At 51.8% G+C, this 7187-nt stretch overlaps 1 pseudogene; it reads right to left on the bottom strand.

The window, feature by feature from the left end:
- Positions 1-2396: 2396 nt before the first annotated feature.
- LOC136481543 (AAA-ATPase At3g28580-like) lies at positions 2397-4699 on the bottom strand (annotated as a pseudogene).
- Positions 4700-7187: the final 2488 nt, after the last annotated feature.

Genomic DNA, 7187 nt, shown 5'->3' with positions numbered 1-7187 from the left:
TCGTGGAAGTGGGCGAACGACACCACGTAGTCGTCGGGCGGCGATGGCAAATCCTCATCGTGGGGTAGCAACCACTCCTCGGTCGAGGTCCGCACGCGGAGAAGTCCACGACGGACGAGGCCCTCCATGCATTGGAAGGTGATGTCAGAACGGCACCACAGATCCATTAGAGGTGGGGGCAGATGGATGCGGGCTCAATGGCGGTGGAGATGCGGTGGTAGGAAACCTAAGCGTTGGCGGTGGTGGTGTGGCTACGGAGGTAGGGATGCAGGCATGCGTATGAAACACAAAGGGCAAGCCCTTTGGTTTTATAGGGGCGACGGGTGCGAGGAAACCAACCATTCACCTAGATCTCCATGCCTGCCACGACCTATCACCACGACTCGTCGCGAGGCGTGCGCATGCAACCTATGGCCATCCCCTTAGAAAATGCACTAGATGTTTCACCTCCTCGAACGGGCCACGACCCATCACAGGTAAAAGGGATACAGAGCTAAAAAGGCCTAAGAGTTCGAAGGTTGGCCCATCGACGTGTTCGACAACCGCTCCGAGCACCTTTAGAGTGGGGTGGAAAGGGATGGACCCGCTAGTGGCCAGAACCTAGGCACACGAGCGCCACGGGCATCCCAACCCACGTTCGAGTCTCGGACAGATACGGTCCATGATTTTTCCTCAAAGAAAGGCAGAGAGGCCTCGGGACCAGTCGAATAGACTCGAGAACTATATGGATTGACCGCTGAGAATCTAGAGTCGGTCACCAGTTGACCCAAGCCGAACCCCCGTGAATGGGATGCTAGGGCCCCATTCGGACTAGCCCGTTAACAGCTCACCAAGCGCCATCATTCATCCATAAAGGAAAATCGTGGCACGGCTCAGCCCCTTCGTTTTTATCAGAAAAAACGCTTGAGGGAAAACGATCACAAAGACGAGCCGATCCTCGATTGGACCCCTCCTATGGGCGGGGGCTTGAGGAAAGTTAGACTCGCAAAGAGACCGAATGTGCGGTCGCAGAACAACAGACCCCCATAGGGGTCGGAATCAGGAAAGACCTTTTTTGACCCACCAAATCTCGCGGCTATACCCTCGAGGGGTCCGATCTCGATGAAAGGGAATCATCGTCCCCAGGTCACGCCGTGGGAGACAAAAGAAGGCTAAGGCCCTTAGAGTCTTCCCGTTCGAAAAAGCCTTCGAATGAGTATTCTACTCCTCCGCAGGTTCGGGGGCTACTATCGGGGACCAATACTATGGTACACGAAGAGGAGGAGCTAATGACCATCAACATCGATTCATCCGAGCAGTCAAGAACGCGACTATAGGTCCAACCGACCCCCAGGCGCACAGGCTCCGCCTCGCCCGGCCTCTGAGGAAGGGCTCCACCTCGCCCGACCCCGAGGCCATGGGCTCCGCCTCGCTCGACCTCGAGGTTGTGATCTCCACCTCGCCTGACCCCAAGGCCACGATCTCTACCTCGCCCGACCTCTGGGGCGAGCTCAGACTCGCCTGACCCTGTGGGTGCGGGCTCCGTCTCGTTCGACCCCTTGGGTTTGCACTCCGTCTCGCCCGACGAAGACCCAGTCCGTCGCTAATGACTCCAGGTCCAGGCGTGTGGCCCTGGGTCAAGACTATGACATTAGGGAAGAGACTAACACGCCTCGATGTAACCCGTGGCTTTGACGGGCCATACCGTAGGGTTCACATCAAGAACAGCGTCGGGCGTGCCGGTGCTGTTCCGTCTAACCCTCGTACGAATGGTGACAGGCGCGCCAGTTCACCACGACGTCCGCCAGGATAGGATGGAACACCATGACCTGCAGATGACGTCTGCGTGTGGCGCCAGTGACGGACAGGGCCGCGATGTGGAGTTATCCCTGTTGGCATCTACATGGTCGACGGGACCCGCATAAAGGAGAAAGTAGGACCCGATGATCCTGAAAGCTTTCCTCTCTCTCGTTCTTCACATTTTCCTTCATTATAACCCGTGATTTTTCTTGGCCCATAAAAGGGAAAGCAGGGCGTCCCCTGAAGGGGGGCCGATCCGATTAAAAAACCGATCAACTGAGATCGACACAAGAAGCATGATACGAGCACTCGGTTGAGCAGCGATCGAGCTCTCAGCACCCGTTCACTTCTTTCACCAGAGACTTGGGATCATTTCCCTCTCTCGCACGTTTGTACCCCTACTATAAAGTTTCAGTACCAGTAACATGAGCAGCAGCGACGAACTAGACGTAGTGACTTTCTGTCTGAACCAATATAAACCTCGTGTCCTCTAAGCACACCATTAAAGTTAGACACGCAATAATATAAATTTACTCATCGGTGGTAACTCGAAACACCGACAAAAATTTTCAGGCAATAACTAACAACAGATAACTATTACAATCAAAAGGAACTCATAAGAGACAAAGAACGAATTTTTGTATAGCCATTGGGAAGTACAACCCTGAAGACATTGAAACTACTACTGTTCCTCCTCATCTTGCAGGTTCTGTTCATCTTCATCCCCTCCGCTCGCCTTCTTCTCCTTGGCCTCTTCCAGCGCCCTCACCAAGTCCGTGAGGCATGGGTCCGGGCCGTCGTCCAAGCTCTTGGGCGTGAGGTTGTTCCTCCTCATCTTGCTGGTCCTGTTCATCCCCTCCGATCGCCTTCTTCTCCTTGGCCTCTTCCAGCGCCTTCACCAAGTCCTCGAGGCACGAGTCCGGGCCGTCGTCGAGGCTCTTGGGCGTGAGGTTCTCGGCGACGTCGGCCGGGGTCATCTGCACCTCCCGGAGCAGCTCGCCGACGGCGTCGAACAGCGGGTGCGAGTCCACGTCGAGGTACGTCTTGGCCAGGAACTTGAAGGCCTCGAAGCCGCAGTAGGACATCTCGATGTGCTTGTCCATGCGGCCCCTCCGGATGAGCGCCGGGTCCAGCTTCTCGACGTGGTTGGTGGTGAACACGATGATCCGCTCGCCGCCGCACGCCGACCACAGCCCGTCGATGAAGTTGAGAAGGCCCGACAGCGTCACCTTGCTGCTGGTGTCCTTTTTCTCGCCGGGGGGCCTGAAGGGGGGGCCGCCGTCCTTCTTGTCCTTGTCGTCATCCTCCACCGCTTTATTCTTGCGCGCGCCGGTGAGGTCGAGGGAGCAGTCGATGTCCTCGATGACGATGATGGACTTGCTGGTGGTCTCGATGAAGAGCTTGCGGAGGTCGGTGTTGGAGTGCACGGACGTGAGCTCGATGTCGTAGATGTCGTAGTCGAGGTAGTTGGCCATGGCGGCGATCATGGTCGACTTCCCCGTCCCGGGGGGCCCGTACAGGAGGTACCCGCGCTTCCACGCCTTGCCGACACGCGCGTAGTAGTCCTTGCCGTTCTTGAACATGTCGAGGTCGTCCGTGATCCTTTTCTTCTCGACGGGGTCCATGGCGAGCGTGGCGAACGTCTTGGGGTGCTCGAACGCCACGTGGCTCCACGCCGACCTCATGTGCACGCCGTCGCTCCATTGGCTGGTGGAGATGTTGGTGAAGAGCTTCCGCTGGCGGTTCTTCACCATGACGGCGCGGCCCAGCTGGCGGACGCGCGGGAGGTAGGTGTCCAGCACCAGCGACCGGTGGAGCTCCAGGAAGTAGAGGCGGTAGAAGCGGCGCTCCTCCTGCGCGGCGCCGCCGCCCCAAAACGCCGCGGCGCCGTCCGAGCGCGGCGGCTGCTTGGAGTAGGCCCCCCAGAAGACCCTGGCGCCCTGGAACTCGTCCTCCACCTCCTCGCCGTCGGACATGCTGAGCACGAGCTTGTCGGCGTCCTTGGCGCCCTCGGCCCGGAGGTGGCGCACGCCGCGGGCGCTGGCGTCGCTGAGGTAGGCCTTGACCTCCTCGTACGCGTCGCTGCGCTTCATCCGCCCGCCCTCGTACTCGGCGATGGTCACCGACAGGTACGGGTCCACCATCGCCGCCAGCCGCCGCGCGTGCCGGCTCAGGTGCCGCGTGAAGAACTGCTGCAGGTGCAGGTGCTGCAGGTTCTGCCACACCACCGTCCACAGCACGGCGATCAGGCTCAGCACCACGCCGGAGTTGAGCCCGCTCAGCATCGCTTCCATCGCCATCGCCAGCAACCACTCACCACCTGCAGTGTGGTTGGGTGCTTCGATCTGCTTCCTCGCTCGCTCGACGATGGACCCGTGCGGCCTTGGCACTTGCCAGTCACACACAGCACGCGGCAGCTGGTCTGGTCCCGGTCCGGCCTCACCCCCTGCCTGTATTTATAGAATCTTCACAGTGTGGGCCAGCAGGCCGTGGGGAAGGGGAAGGGGTGCGCCGTGCGCGTGCGCATCGTCGTCAAGGCGGCAACCATTGCATCACGGGCGACGCCGATCGACAGCACGTCAGCTTTGTTGCGTCCTTTGGAATGCTTGCTCGTGAAGGAGGTGAGCCGAATGGGCTTATGGGCAGACGCTGCATCTGCAGTTCTGCCCTGCCGGTTGCCTGTCGTGCGCGCGCGATGGACCTGAGCTGCTGTGAACGGAGGACATGTCGGTATCACGCATTCACGCGCGCCGGCCGTGTCGACGTGACCTGACGCGTCGCCGTGGGCGAGTGGCGGTGCACGGTTCCTTGGCGACCAAGTGGCTGGGACTGGGAGCTGGACGGCGCGATGACCAAGAGGAAGATTGCAACTACTACGCTGACGTTTCGAGTCGGTTTCCTTGGCTCGGCGCGGGAAATCAGAGGACCAGCTGAGTGGACATCGCGTGTTGGCTAGCTTGCAACTGAACACATCGTGTCACAAAAGGCTCGCTCGTCTTCCATGTGCTCTTTAAATTTGGGAATTCAATGTCATATTTTATTTTTATAAAAACCAGAAACTCGTTCTAATAGCAACTCCAACGTGGAGTACTCTTTATATCATAGACATCTTCTATTTAGAATTTCTTGCTAGACAAAGATGGAGAGCGAGAATGAATCTTTAGAGCGCGCATAAAATATAGAAAAAATGTTGTCAAAAAGTATATACAAAGATATAAAAAAGCGATTTTTTACACGAACAACTCTTCGATAATTTAGAGAGTAATTTTTAGAAAGACTCTTGGAGATATTTGACCCTCTATGCACCACACCACACCACGCGGTAACCCAGCCAAACCGCCGTGTGTCTGGACTTCTAAAAAAAATAATAGTTGCTCATGATGGCTTATTTATTGTGAGCTCGGTGTGAAGTTTGTATTATAATACTTTAAATTCCTTCCACACTTCATGTTGTCCCAAATTATTATATCAACTTTTAGAGTTGTTCTAAGTCAATCTATTTTAAATTTGACTGGCTTTATAGAAAAGATCACCAATGTTCATGATATCAATTGATATTATTAGATATATTATGAAATATATTTTTATAATATACTTATTTGATGTCATAGATGTTGTTACTATTTCCTATAAAGTTGGTCAGCTTAAGACCATGTTTGGATCCAAAGAGATAATAGTTAGACTTTGGATCCAAATAGGTCTAACTAATAATTTAGCTAATTGTTAGCTGAGTACCAAACTAAAAACTATTTCATTGGCCGAACAAAACTAGCTAATAGCTGCTAATATTAGTTGTGTCCTATTACTAGCTAACTACTAACGGCTAATGAATCCAAAATGGATCTAAGATAGTATGACTTAGGATGATTCTAATAATTAATTTATTTCAAGACAAAGATAATATTATTTTTGGGCTACGATAGCTACCTATAGTGTGACTCTTATATCCCACCTCTTCTCCTTCCTTAATGCAAAAAGGTTTCAATAGTTAGGGCATCAAAACAAGTTATTATGTGTAAATATCCTATAAAAGTGTTTGCATAAATTTGTGAGGTGTACTCATGTAACAATATTTACTTTAATTGTTGAATTAGTTGTTGCCAACTTGATAACGAGGTATTTGTAATATTTCGGGTTGTTAGTACCATCTTTTGTTGAACATGATCGCATGAGTAATAACTTATACGAGCAACCAAGCCACCAGTTAGATTATGTAGCAACTTTGTGTAAAAGTTGTATGACAACATATGTTGTAGGTTTGGTAATAACTCTAATGTTAGGTAACATCTTTGTGTTAGATATATGGTAGCAATTTACGAACGTAAAATTTTAGTTTAATTGCTTGCAGACAGACCATGTACAAATAAAAATGACTGATAAACTTATTCAAATTTGATTTCTATTTGTACATCTTGTCAAAAAGAACATTATAATGCAAAACGAGGTTGAAAACAAATAATATGTGAGAGTGTAGTGACTATTCACCAATTAAAAGAAAATATACGGATTGGCACATATCTTTCCAGAACTAAGAGTTCCAACATAATTTCTCTTTGACATAGTCACTATTCACTAACATGTGAGATCTAAGCATGGAGTCTAATTGTTAGCACTACTGGAGAACAGACTTTAGAACGATGTCCCAATTTGGCATTAGTCTCGGCATTTTTTGCCCCCGAGACTAGAAGGCCTTTAGTCTCAGTTGGTGTCTCCAACCGAGACTAAAGGTCCCTGCCCAACGGCTAAACCGGGATTAAAAGTCCTCCAACCTTTAGTCCCGGTTGGTAATATCAACCCAAACTAAAGGTAGACCCTTTAGTCCCGGTTGGTAACATCAACCGGGACTAAAGGTCCCCGGATGGGTTAGTTCAAAAAGAAAGCATCCCATCCATTGTTAGATGTGTTGTGTAGGTGGGGTGGTAAGCTACGCGCGAGACAGTGCATGAGGTCTTGGGTTCGAATCTCACATGGCGCAGCGGTGGGAGGCATTATTTTTTTTAAAGCTAGGAGGATCTTTAGTCCCGGTTGTGGCAAACCGTGACTAAAGAACAACTCCTTTAGCTCCGAATTGCTAGTCCCGGTTGGGAAACCAGGAGTAGAGCCAGTTCCCAACTGGGACTAAAGCTCATTTCTATAGCAGTGTAGGGACCACATTAAGATGGAGGAACTAGTTCCACTCGAGGGCAGCAACAACACAGGGACACAACATCAGTTGCCACCAACCATACAAAAAACTTGCTAATATTTCCCCAACCCAAGACACATTGCCATCTTTCCCACCACTCCATGGCTCTGTTCACTTGTTGGTTTCAGCCAGCCCAAACCAGTCAGCCAACAGTGTTTTCCTCTCACAACAAACCAGCACCAGCCAGCCCAAACCAGCCCAGAATCCTACCAGCGAACAGGCC

The sequence above is a fragment of the Miscanthus floridulus genome, chromosome 1 (genome assembly GCF_019320115.1).
Source record: "Miscanthus floridulus cultivar M001 chromosome 1, ASM1932011v1, whole genome shotgun sequence".
In the NCBI taxonomy this organism is placed as follows: Eukaryota; Viridiplantae; Streptophyta; class Magnoliopsida; order Poales; family Poaceae; genus Miscanthus; species Miscanthus floridulus.
Note: the sequence above shows the minus strand (reverse complement) of the source record. Positions and strands in the feature narration are given on the sequence as shown.